This window comes from Odocoileus virginianus, chromosome 14 (genome assembly GCF_023699985.2).
Source record: "Odocoileus virginianus isolate 20LAN1187 ecotype Illinois chromosome 14, Ovbor_1.2, whole genome shotgun sequence".
Classification (NCBI taxonomy): Eukaryota; Metazoa; Chordata; class Mammalia; order Artiodactyla; family Cervidae; genus Odocoileus; species Odocoileus virginianus.
The window spans coordinates 47,473,608-47,487,927 of record NC_069687.1 but is presented as its reverse complement, the minus strand read 5'-3'; positions in this window follow the sequence as shown (position 1 = coordinate 47,487,927).

Sequence of the window (14,320 nt, the reverse complement as noted above, 5' to 3'; positions counted from 1 at the left end):
CAACTTGAATATCTGGAAGTTATGGTTCATGTATTGTTGAAGCCTGGCTTGGATAATTTTGAACATTACTTTGCTAACATGTGAGATGAGTATAATTGTGTGGTAGTTTGAACATTCTTTGGATTGCCTTTCTTTGGGATTCAAATGAAAACTGACCTTTTCTAGTCCTGTGGCCACTGCTGAGTTTTCCAAATTTGCTGGCACATTGAGTGCAGACTTCCACAGCATCATCTTTTAGGATTTGAAATAGCTCAATTGGAATTTCATCTCCTCCACTAGCTTTTTCATAGTGATTCTTCCAGAGGCCCACTTGACTTCGCATTCCAGGATGTCTGGCTCTATGTGAGTGATCACACCATCATCATTATCTGTGTCATGAAGATCTTTTTGAAATAATTCTTCTGTGTATTCTTGTCACCTCTTCTTAAATCTTCTGCTTTTCTTAGGTCCATACTATTTCTGCCCTTTATTGTACCCATCTTTGCATGAAATGTTCCCTTGGTATCTCTAATTCTCTTGAGATCTCTAGTCTTTCCCATTCTATTGTTTTCCTCTACTTCTTTGCATTGATCACTGAGGAAGGCTTTCTTATCTCTCCTTGCTTTTCTTTGGAACTCTCCATTCAAATGGGTATATCTTTCCTTTTCTCCTTTGCTGTTAGCTCCTTTTCTTTTCTCAGCTATTTGTAAGGCTTTCTCAGACAACCATTTTGCCTTTTTTCCTTTCTTTTTCTTGGGGATGATCTTAATCACTTTCTCCTGTACAATGTCACAAACCCCCATTCATAGTTCTTCAGGCACTCTATCAGATATAATCCCTTGAATCTGTTTGTCACTTCTGCTGTATAATCATAAGAGATTTGATTTAGGTCATACATGAATGGTCTAGTATATTGTCACTGTGCTTATTTAACTTTTATGCAGAGTACATCATGAGAAACGCTGGGCTGGATGAAGCACAAGCTGGAATCAAGATTGCCAGGAGAAATATCAGTAATCTCAGTTATGCAGATGACACCACCCTTATGGCAGAAAGTGAAGAGGAACTAAAAAGCCTCTTGATGAAAGTGAAAGAGGAGAGTGAAAAAGTTGGCTTAAAGCTCAACATTCAGAAAACTATGATCATGGCATCTGGTCCCATCACTTCATGGCAAGTAGATGGGGAAACAGTGGAAATTGTCAGACTTTATTTTTGGGGGGCTCCAAAATCACTGCAGCTGGTGATTGCAGCCATGAAATTAAAAGACGTTTACTCCTTGGAAGGAAAGTTATGACCAACCTAGATAGCATATTAAAAAGCAGAGACACTACTTTGCCAACAAAGGTCCATCTAGTCAAGGCTGTGGTTTTTCCAGTGGTCATGTATGGATGTGAGAGTTGGACTGTGAAGAAAGCTGAGCGCTGAAGAATTGATGCTTTTGAACTGTGGTGTTGGAGAAGACTCTTGAGAGTCCCTTGGACTGCAAGGAGATCCAACTAGTCCATCCTAAAGGAGATCAGTCCTGGGTGTTCATTGGAAGGACTGATGTTGAAGCTGAAACTCCAATACTTTGGCCACCTCATGCGAAGAGTTGACTCACTGGAAAAGACCCTGATCTTTGAAATATTGAAGGCAGGAGGAGAAGGGGACAACAGAGGATGAGATGGCTGGATGGCATCACTGACTCGATGGACATGAGTTTGAGTGAACTCCGGCAGTTGGTGATGGACAGGGAGGCCTGGCATGCTGTGATTCATGGGGTCACAAAGAGTCGGACACGACTGAGAGACTGAACTGAACTGAACTGTCTGGTCTAGTGGTTTTACCTACTTTCTTCAATTTAAGTCTGAATGTGACAATAAGGATTTCATGATCTGAGCCCCAGTCATGTCCCACTGCTGTTTTTGCTGACTGTATAGAGCTTCTCCATCATTGGCTGTGAAGAATATAATCAATCTGGTTTTGGTATTGACCATCTGGTGGTGTCCATGTATAGAGTCTTCTCTTGTGTTGTTGGAAAAGGGTGTTTTCTATGACCAGTGTGTTCTCTTGGCAAAACTCTGTTAGCCTTTGCCCTGTTTCATTTTGTACTCCAAGGCCAAATTTGCCTGTTACTCCAGGTATCTCTTCACTACCTGCTTTTGCATTCCAGTCCTTTATAATGAATAGGACATCTTTTTTGTGTCTTAGTTCTAGAAGATCTTGTCGGTCTTCATAGAATCATGCAACTTCAGCTTCTTCAGCGTTACTGGTTGGGGCATAGACTTGGATTACTCTGATAGTGAATGGTTTGCCTTGGAAATGAACAGAGATAATTCTGTCATTTTTGAGATTGCATCTAAATAGTGCATTTTGGACTTTTTTGTTGGCTGTGAGGGCTACTCCATTTATTCAAACGGATTCTTGCCCACAGTAGTAGATATAATGGTCATCTGAGTTAAATTCACCCGTTCCAGTCCATTTTAGTTCACTGATTCCTAATATGTCGATGTTCACTCTTGCCATCTTCTGTTTGAACACTCCAATTTGCCTTGATTCATGGACCTAATATTCCAGGTCCCTATGCAATATTGTTCTTACAGCATTGGACTTTACTTCCATCACTACTCACATTCACAACTGGTTGTTGTTGTTGTTGTTGTTTTTTTTTTTTTTGGCTCCGTCTCTTCATTCTTTCTGGAGTTATTTCTCCACTCTTCTTCAGTAGCATATTGGGCACCTACTGACCTGGGGAGTTCATCTTTCAGTGTCCTATCTTTCTGCCTTTCCATACTGTTCATGGGGTTCTCAAGGCAAGAATAGTGAAGTGGTTTAGCATTCCCTTCTCCAATGGACCACATTTTGTCAGAACTCTCCACCAGGACCCATCCATCTTGGGTGGCCCTACATGGCATGGCTCATAGTTTCATTAAATTAGACAAGGCTGTGGTCCATGTGATCAGTTTGATTAGTTTTCTGTGATTGTGGTTTTCATTCTGTCTGCCCTCTGATGGATAAGGATAAGAGGCTTATATAATCTTCCTGATGGGAGAGACTGACTGGAGGAAAACTGGGTCTTGTTCTGATGGGTGGAGAGATCCAAGATGGTGGAGTAGAAGGACGTGTACTCATCCTCTCCTGTGAGAACTCCAAAATTACAACTTGGCTGCTGAACAACCATCAACAGGAGAATGTTGGATTCCACCAAAAAAATTATCCCACTTCCACGGTCAAAGGAGAAGCCCCAAGACAGTACGGGGGGTAAAATCATGTTTAGACTCAAACCCCATACTCGCCAGTGATGCTCGGAGGGCTCAAATAAAACCTTGTCTGCACCAGAAGAACCCACAGAGACTGAGCCAGACCTGCTTTTGAGTGTTTGAGTGTCTCCTGCAGAGGTATGTGTCAGCCATGGCCTGCCACAGGGACAGGGGCTCTGAGTGCCCCAGACCTGGGTATGGCATAAGCCCTTTCGGAGGAGGTCACCATTAACCCCACCATAAAGCCACCAGAACTTACATAGGACTGGGGAAACAGATTCTTGGAGGGCACAAACAAAGCTTCATGTGCACCAGGACCCAGGAGAAAGGAGCAGTGACCCCACAAGAGACTGACCCAGACTTGCCCGTGAGTGTCCAGGAGTCTCCAGTGGAGGCATTCGTTGGTGGTGGCCTGCTGCAGGGTTGGGGGCAGTGAGTGTGGCAGTGCAAGGGGCCTTCTGAAGGAGCTCGCCATTATCTTCATTACCTCCACCATGGTTTGGCCTCAGGTCAAGCAATAGGGAGGGAACACAACCCCGCCCATCAACAGAAAATTGGACTAAAGATTTACTGAGCATGGCCCTGCCCATCAGAACAAGACCCAGTTCTGAGGGGGAACCTCAGTCAGTCTCTCCCATGAGGATGCTTCCATAAGCCTCTTATCCTTATCCATTCTGCTCTTAAAATGTATTTTACTAGAGATACACTAATGATGTTCTCTGAACATTACATTTAAAAGTCATTTGAAAGAATTGTCTGTGTGAGATCTTAATATGCCTTTGGGCTCTTCCCTCCTCACCCCCTGCATTATTTTCTAAAATTGTTTTAATCTAAATTTCTTCTCTTATGATCTTTTTTATTTATTATATTAATATTTCATTTAAATTTCATTTCACTTAATTTCTTTTGAATTTTTACTTTACAATTATGTGAAACATTTAAATGGTTCCAAATCAAAATTATGCATAAATCTGAAATTTTACAGGGCACATTCATGTGAGTCTGACTTGGATCCTGTCTCTTCTATGGCATTTCCTTCCTCTGGCTAAAGGTAACTATTTCATAGTTTTATTTTTGTCTTCTGTTGTTACTCTTTTTAAAGTATAAGCATTCTCTTACCTCTTCTACAAGTAGTATTACATGATAAACTACAGTATAACACTGTTCCACACATTGGTTACTAACTGAACACTGCATCCTGGAGAGCTCCCTTAGTAGACAGAGATCTTTCTCACTGCTTTTTATACCTGCATAGCTCTCCATCCTGGTGGGCTACAGTTCATGGGGTCACAGAGTCAGACATGACTGAGTGACTGAAGACATACACACAGCATTCCAGCCACTGCTAATGAGCACTAAGATGCTTTCCAGTCTTGGCTTTTTCAAGTATTGCTGCAATGAAAGCATATTATGCATCTATCATTTCCTCCTTTTATCAGATTATGTTTGAGATATATTCCTCAAGCCTGTTCCTATGTTTGAAATAGATTTATAGATTGAGATTTTGAGGTTAAAGAGGTGAGAATGAATAAGTAAGTAAACAAACACACACTATATATATATGTGTATAGATATATATATGGGAATGGCTACTCATTTCATTCTTGTCTGGAGAATTCTGTGAACAGAGAAGTCATACAGGCTATAGTCCATGGGGTCGCAAAGACGTGGACAGGACTGAGAGACTTTCATATATATATATATATATATATATATATATATAAACATATATATCTGTTTCTCCATAGCTTTGCAACAGAATTTTTGGTTTTAAATTTTTAGAATTTCACTAAACTGATAAATGGTATCTGAATATGGTTTTATTTGGTATTTCTCTTATTGTGAGTGAAGTTGAACATATTTTCTCTGCTTTGTGTTTTGTTCGCTACATGCATTTCTTTTTCTGTGAGCTTTTTTATGTGCATTTTTCTCATTTTGCTATTAACTTGTTCGCTTTTCCCTAATGTTTACCATTTTCTTTTGAGCTCACACCATGCAGTCCTTTGCATCCATCAGTCTACCACTGCCTCCATTTAACTAACCTCAGTGATTGTTTGCTAGGTCTCATCTTATTTGAGCTCTCAGCAACACTGGACACAGCTGACTTACACCCTTCCTACTGCCCTGACTCAGCCTAGTTATACTCCCTCCCAGAAAGAGTTCAGCCAGTCTCATGCCTTCAATATCATCTATAGCCTGATGACTTTCCAGTGTAGACCCTCCATCCTGAAGTCTACCTCCATGTGCCTGCGGCTCACTATCTCCCTCTGGATGGCCAATCACCATCTCAAAATTAACATGTCTTAAGTCTATCTTCTCTTTACACCCAGCCTCCCAAGGTTTATTATTATTATTTTTTTAATCCTTCTAGTAATGTGAACAAAGAATTTGAATTCATGTTTGATTCTTTTTTTTTTCTTTCAGTGAAAGAGAATGTGCTAGTTGCTCAGCTGTTGGACCCCATGGACTAGGTATCCTGCCAGGGTCCTTTGTCCATGGAATTCTCCAGGCAAGAATATGGAATGGGTTGCCATTCCCTTCTCCAGCGGATCTTCCTGACTCAGGGATCAAACCCGGATCTCCTATATCGCAGGCAGATTCTTTACTATCTGAGCCACCAGAGAGAGTCTATAATCCAATCTCTCAGCAAAACTCATTGAGTATTTCTTCAAATCATATCTGACTTGTTTTAATGATGATCTCTCCCAGGTTATTGCAAAATCATCTTAACTGGTCTTCCAACTTCCACTCTTACTGCCTTTATACTTTATTCCAACATGACAGCCAGAGTGATCCTTTTAAAGTATAGGTCATTATGGCCCTCCTCTGCCCAAAGCATTGCCGTAGCTTCTCATTTTATTTAAAAAAGAAGTTAACATGTTTACAGTGGTTTCAAATCTTAGAGGATATTCCCCTGGGTCCCCTCCCTGGGCCCAGTCTCACTCTCCTGCTTTGAGTCTGGTTTACTTCACTCCAGCCACATCACTCCTGAGCTGTTATTCCAATACAGTGAGTATGTTTTCCCTCAAGGGGGTTTGGCTTGCTATTTTTCTGGAATGTCCTTACCCCTCACTTTCTTCACGTATCTGTTCAACTATCCTTTTATCAGTAATGCCTTCCTAGATTACCTTATTTAAATACAAACCCATCTGCCCCTATCTCTTCGAGCTGGTAATACTAGTCCCATTCTCCGTTTTTCTCTATAGTACTTGCAGTTACCCAACATACTATATATTTACCGTTTATTCATTTATTGTCCCTGTGTGCTCACTGGGATACAAACTCCATGATGGCAAGAGTTCTCACTTTGTTCACTGCTGTATTCCCAGTGCCTTAAAAGAGTGATGAGCTCCAAGTAGCTGCTCAAATATTTGTCAGACAAACCACTATGGGCACAAATGTTATCCTTATTTTCAACTTCGGAGACTGGGGCTCAGGCAGTTTAAATAACTTTCCCAAGGTCTTACGAACAGAGTCGGGATCTGTGCTCAGGTACAGCAGGCTCCCAAGTGCTCCCTCCTTGTTTGGTACTGTGCCACCTCTCAGGAGGAAGGCTTTGTATAGTTTACTTCTGAGGAAACAGAGTACAATAGATAAATCTTCAGAGAATCTGGGCTCTGGTCCTAGCTTGGCCACTAAATGATGATGACATCCTGGGGAAGCAATTTAAGCTTTTTGGTTCTCAGTGATCACTTTAGTCTTGAGTAATCTGAAGATAAGAAACATGTCTATAGTCACTTAAGTTTCTTCCAGAAAGCATAGTCTGGCATTTACACCAGGCATAAGTAGATAATATACCCAGTTCTTTAGTTTTTAAGGTAAAAAGTATAGAGAGATCTTACTTTAGTTTTGTTTGCTTTGGTTTAAATCCTTTTGCTAAATGAGATGGCAACATACAACAAGGGTTTCATTATTTTTCTCTGAAGCTAAAGATACAACTGAGATGCATCTTAAAAAAAAAAAAAAAAGTTGCTCTATATCCTTTTTAGTGTTTGATAGGGTCAGTCTCTCTCTGTCTCTCTGAAATAAGACATAATTTCATATCACTGCCCTCAAAAGTTGGTGCATGTTTTAGAAAATCTGTAAATAATATATCATACCTTGCCAGAAGAAAGGTCTTTTACAAAATTTGTTTAAAATGTAGGCATGCAAGCATAGCCCAATAATTATAACTTGAAAAACTTCTTTAAGAACATGTGGAAGATTAAAAAGACTATAAAGGTGACACATGTAGCAACAGATTGGCTGGTCTCCCAGCACTTACTAGATTCTTCCTCTGTTCCCAGGTCTCCACTCTGCTAGTTAAAAACAAAGAGATGCTCACAGAGAAATCTCAGAACTAACAAGCTGGTTCCTGTCACCACTGGAGAGTGGCACTTGGAATTGGAATGTATTAGGTGAATTATAAAGGAAATGAATCTCATTTGCAGTCTCTCCAGTCTTTCAATGAGAGAAGAAAGAGCAAAAGCACAACAAGCTGTCCTAGGCCCACGAACTACAGCTGGCAGAAAGCAGGATTATTCCTGCAGCCTGTGCAAGTGCTCAGGGCCCAGGTATGAAACCAGCTGCAAACAGGCACACACAGTATTAAAGAGCATCAAAGATCTTGCTGCAGTGATCTTGTTTTACTTTCAGAGAACTGGCTTCTTGTTCATTCTTCCCATATTTGAGAAGGCCAAATGCGAAGCCCTTTCCTCACCTCGGTTTCTGGAATCTCTTTTGTGATTTATCCAGGGTAGGATTTCTGTTCTAGAATAATTTCTGGATGAACCTGCAGAGAAATCCTCTCACTGGTCCACTGCAATGACCCAACAGGTTAGGGGGATTCACACCATGTAAAATTAGTTTTTAAGCTCCTATTTCCTCACTGAAATTGTCACTGCTATCAATAACGCAGAAGCTAAGGGTGCCAGGCACGTAGTTTTGTGGATAATTGGTCAATTCCTTTTGTTTTCTAGTGAGCATCAGGATCACTGGTTCACACATTCAAAATTCAGATTCCTAGGCATGTTCCTTAGAGAGTACAAGATATTTAGTCTTGTATAGTGCCCAGGCATCTGCACTTATACAAGCAACCTCGGGGCTGGAGGTCACACTGACTGCACCCTTCTCCCAGACCCTGTGTTGGGTTGGAGGAGGGGGTGAGAACAACTAAAAAACAAATCAAGAAGTCCTCTCAGGTCTTCCTGGAGCTCAGTGCAAGTCCCCTCTTAAGAATATATCTCCCTGATGTTTCGTTTCTCTTGCCAGTTGCTTCTAACATTTGGGCACTTGGAATTTTTACCTCTGTCCCTTTCTCCACACCAGCAGTTATGCAAAGTGGGACAGACACCCCAGATTCCCCTTCCTTGCATCATCAAGATAAGCAAAAATATTCTTTCCACTGTTAAAACTTGTGTGAAAATTTTATGGATAACAAACTGGACACAGATGCAGGGAAATTAAAAACACCCTGAATTTTATCAAAGGCCTTGTAAGCTTTACAAAGCTCCAAGTCTGCTCTCCACCTGAAGGAACTGAAGGAGCTTAGGGTTTTAACCTTTAAATCTTGGGCTTCTCTGGTGGTGCTAGTGGTAAAGAACCCATCTGCCAACACTGGAAATGTAAGAGAAGCAGGTTTGATCCCTGGCTTGTGAAGATCACCTGGAGGAGGGCATGGCAACCCACTCTAATATTCTTACCTGGAGAATCCCATCGACAGAGGAGTCTGGTAGGCATTGGTTCATAGGGTTGCAAAGAGTCAGACATGACAAACAATTTAGCACGCACACTTTAATTCTTACTTCTGAAACTTGAAATTGCCAGCCTTTTCTTCCTTCCTGCCCTGCTTCTTGCTCCAACTTTGGTAAAGGCCCTAAGATCTGCAGTATTTCAGGGATCTCTGCCAACTAAATCAGTCATTCTCTTTATTTTAACTGTTGGAGCAGTAAGACAAATATAACTAATTTTCATGTTTTTAGGAGACAAATTTCCTTAGTCAGAGGAGATTTTAATATTGGAAAAATGAGAACTATCAGGAAGAAATAATTTCTTTTAGAAATTGGCCATGTCTTGTAACTGGCACTTCTCTTTATGGTTCTGAGAACAAGAGTCCATTGGGACAAGCCTTTATGTTCCTTGAAAATCTTAACAAGTCCAGATTTTTTAAAGTTAACTCGGCATTTTGAAGCTCAAACATGGCCCGGGGGTTTAAACTGCCATTTATTTGCTATGCCATAGAGAACTCTTTCCTTCCTTCCCTCCACCCATGATTTTTTTTTCATTCACATTATATTAGGCCCCAGAGGAACAGAATTCAACAAGACAGAAAGGATTCCTAAATTAATGGACAATTAAAAATATGGATAATTAAATAATATTTTTCATAATTATATGTACTTAAAAATAGGAAAATAGGATGGAGAATGATGGACATATCAGTCCATTAAGATATGCAGAAAGTGGAGTTGTAATTGGGAAATACTTATTTTAGAGAAAGGGGACTGCTAGAGAAAAGAGACATGGGAATAGCTATAAAATGCAGGTAAAGACTTATGGAACTGAGGCTCATGTGAAGGGGAGGTGAGGGTAAGCAGAGAGGAGAAAAGATGTGGAATGAAGTTCTTGATTTAAAAAAACTACTTTTGATTTTGCTTGGTTTGCAATGTCACTTGGATTCCTTATGATAATTATTTCATAAATTAACTTTCCTCTGTAAATAAACATCAAACCTGAAATGATCAGCTCTTCATTCTGGATTTTCCAGACTCCCAGCTCCATGTCCCCAACAAGGAAAGTCCACTGAGCTCTGCCTGGGATCTCCTAACTCAGCTGTGCCTTGGTAACTCTCTCCAGATGATAAACTGGGTCAGTTGTAGGGCTCCTCTGATTTGTTCCCCCTCCATAAGGATTCACTGTCTTTTACCAGCTGATAATCCAGTGTCTGGACATTATTATTTCACATGTTGTGCTTATTAAAAAAAAACAACAACACAGAACTTATTTTAGGCAGGAGAATAAATCTGGTCCATCGTGGCCATGAATAAAAATGAGTCCTCACGCTTGTGTCAGGAGCCAAGACCCACTTTGCATCTGGCCACACACAACTGATTCTACTTGAGGTCTGTTCCTGAGCCTAAGATGGCACCTATGAGGGCTGGCTAGGGAAAAATGTCTAATGTGTCTTATACTTTCCTCCCCTGAGGGCAATGAATATACAACATCCAAGAAGACTGTGGGAGCAGAAGGATCAGAAGCCATGGACATGGAAATAGCCCCAAAGTCAAGAGGCACAAAGAAAGTGGCAATCAGAATCCGAGTGGGAGAAGAAGCCTCAGGTAAGAAAGAAGCATGGAGTAGACAAGAGGGGAGACAGCTGGCAGCGGGCAGCTTGAGTAGAAACAGAGGCAGAAAGCAAACTTGAAGGAAGAATCATGCGAAAGGCAGACTAGGGATTCTGTTGTGTTCTACATGATTTTCCCATTTTCTCTAAAGCTTGGCTTAACGGCTTATAAGGTCTTCCAATGCTTCCTTACGTTCTTCTGAGTTTTGCTAGTAATGGTCATCAGTTGAGGTAATCTGACTCCCTACTCTTAAACTCAAAAGAGCTTGGACTCCCCTGTTGGATCACTGGTCATGGCCACTGGTTGAAACATGAGGCAGGGTACCAGCTATGTATACACACTGGTTACCTGTTATAAAGCCATATAATGGAGATCCACGTAATGGGAGATGGAAATATGTGCCATTTCATTTCATTAATCATCCCTTCTTTGATAATTAATCATCTCTTTCTTTGATATTTCTATCAAAGAAAGGAAGAAAACACTGTTTCAGGACAGATGACAGGATATGATACTCAAAGTGTATTCATTCTTCAGATGACAGCTCAAGCATCCCTTCCTCAGAGATACTTCATCTGATCCCTCACTCTAGGTAGGGTACCCTGTAATGCACTCTCACACACTTGGTCCCTTGACTCCAAGCATTTGTGTGACTATGTAATTTGCACGCCTCTTCCCAACTAGATTGTCAGCAATAGAGGGTATGGAACCCATAAACACACTGAATAAACAAATTGATATATTAGTGCCATGGGAAGGCAGAATCCATGTAACAGAAGCCATTAGTTTTCACCAAAATCCATTTTGGTTTTATCCTGCAGATATCTAACTCTGTATCTCAGGTTCCCTTACTCATAGAAATGGCCATGTGATTAAGAGCAAGTCAGGTGGTCATTGCCAGGCATGGTCTATTAAAATCTCCCACATGCCCTCTCCTCCCTATATTTTCTTCTTTTGAATGACTTGAATAATAAACTCTGACCTCCCTCCACTACTTTCCTTCCTTGTTCTCTCCCCTAGGAACGCCTTGGGAGACACATGGTGAAGATGATGGAGCCAAAATACAAAAGGAGCCTGGGTATATGAGTCCCCACATGGAATGGAGTTACCTCACGGTAAGGAGCAACTGATTTGGACTATTAAGTGAGAAATAAGCTTTTGTTGTGTTTGAGTCAATGTACATTTGTGATTCTATTTATTATAGCTTACCCTACCCTATCACAATCCATATACATGAAGGTATTGGGGAGATAATAGGATGGAAAATGCATCAAACATGAAGAGCTGCAATGGACCTTCCATAAATAAACGTTTGGAATTAGAAATTAGAGATGCCAAGGTTCAGACAGTTTCTGGATGGTAAGTTAGAGATTACTTAAGGTCCAAGGGCTTTAAAGCATCATTTGGCAGAGTACTGGTGAATCAATCAGTGATTTCTTGATATCTCTTACAACTTTATTATTCTCTCTACCACTGCTACTTAGAGGAAAATAATTCATCCTTGTTTACAAAGGGGTACATTGTCATGACATCACGAATGGCATCAGGCTCTCTGGAATAATTGAGAAATCTATTATCTTATTGGATGAAGTTCCAGATTCCATGCCAACAGAGCTCTTGTGGGAGCTTTGTTGACTTCATAAAAATAAAAGGCAAGAGAAAAAATACCCATGCATATTCCCCAAATATGTTTTCAAAACTAACTTTGAAAAAAATTTTTATGGCTGAAGGACATAGGAGTCTGCCTATCAAATAGGAAGGATCCATTCAATCTACCTGTACCCAAAGGAATCTTCATTTTATGTCAAACTTATTTCATGTTACTATGGAGTAAAACAATACACCATGCTCTGCTTTGGGAAACAAAAGTAATTTCAGTCATTATTTATTCTTAGCAAGCAAATGATGAAATGCCTATGTATGTGGTCTTTTAGAAAATACAAAACAGCAAAAACAGCCTACTAACTCAGCCTAAAACTCTTGGATGTCTGTGCCTTACATTAATTACATAATTCAGTTTGCCTATATCTTTCAGATCATGAAACATTTTATTAATAATATCTTTTTTTAAAAGAAAATACATACTTAAGTTTGAAAAAGAATGGATACTTGTATGGGTATAACTGAATCACTTTGCTATATGCCTGTAACTAATACATCTTTGTTAATCAGATATACTTCAGTATAAAGTAGGTATTAAAAAATAAACTACATAATCTAAAAAAGTACATGCTTTATATTAGGCAGTCCACAACTATCTCTAGCACAATATACTGTGGACCTCTTAGGCAAATGGAATATGGTTGCTCATATAGTTTATAATCCTGAACAGAAATCCACTATGGATGTAACAACGGATAAACAATATTTAAATTGCAAATTAGAGGTAAGCATAAAATGAATAATGTAAGAATTCAAAGGAAGGAGAGAGAGGTCCTGATTCAACTGAAAAAAGAGTTGGAGAGAGGACCTTTAAAAAGCTTTGAGATTTGAGATGGATTTTAACTTTGGGGAACTTCCCTGGTGGCTCAGATGGTAAAAGCGTCTGCGTATAATGTGGGAGACCCAGGTTCAATCCCTCGTTTGGGAAGATCCCCTGGAGAAAGAAATGGCTAAGCCCCTCCAGTATTCTTGCCTGGAAAATCCCATGAACGGAGGAGCCTGGTAGGCTACAGTCCATGGGGTGGCAAAGAGTTGGTCACGACTGAGCGACTTCAGTTGACTTTGGATACACTATTTTATCAGTTAAGGGTCAAGTTTAGCTGCATGTAACAGAAAAATTTAAGTAAGGTAGCTTAAATAAGATAGTTTTTTTCCTCTCTCACATTAAGCAATATGAAGATAGGTAATCCAGGGCTGGCACAGTAGCCCAGGAATATCAGGGCCAATGTTGCTGTGATGCTCTTGACCTGCCCTTAATAGTTGTAATGCCTACATTTCAGCTGCAGCCATCTCTTCCTCAGTGATAGGCCGCTGGGCATTTGGGTCAGTCTGTTAAGGCCAGTGTTATTATCTTTGAAATATGTATATTGGAAAATACCACAGGGCACTTATATATTTTCCCCAAGAAAATACAGAGTGCAGCAGCAGCCTTGGAAATCACATGAATGTATGAGTAGTTTGCTTTCAAAAACCATGCTGTTAACCATTGTACTATATCGTTCTATATACTAGTCTTGGCAAAGGCCATGTGGGCCCAAGGTGGTAGTGAGGGTAGAAGGTAAAATAAGGTAGAAACAGAAGTTTCTACCAAAATTTCTACTTTAAACAGGAACATTGCCTAAAGATGAAGTTTATAGTGCTTGTAATTAAACAACAACAAAAAATCTCATGGGATTAGAGAATGACCAAGCAAGGAAGTCATTGAAATATGATGTTCATTTACATCAAAGCAAAAGAGGAAAATGTAAAGAGGAGGAGAGGGGAAAACTGTCCAAGGTACTTAAACTCTAACCCAAACACTGTTGCCATGGGATTTCAATTTTCTCTGCAAGTTTCTTCAATCTATCCCACCCAGTTTATAATTATTCATCACCAAAAGCTTGGCCTTTTTTAAAAAAATCATTCCTCCTTCATTTTCTTCCAGTTTATCCTGAATCTCAAGGAATTTCCTTTTGTCTGTTTCTTATTTCCTGTTTCTCCTCATCATCCTTCAACCTAGAGCTCTCCCCAACCTCCTGGGATCTTTTATTTTATTTAATTAAATTATAATTATTTATCTTATTGAAATATACTTGACATTTAATATTATATTAGTTTCAGGTTATAAAATAATGATTT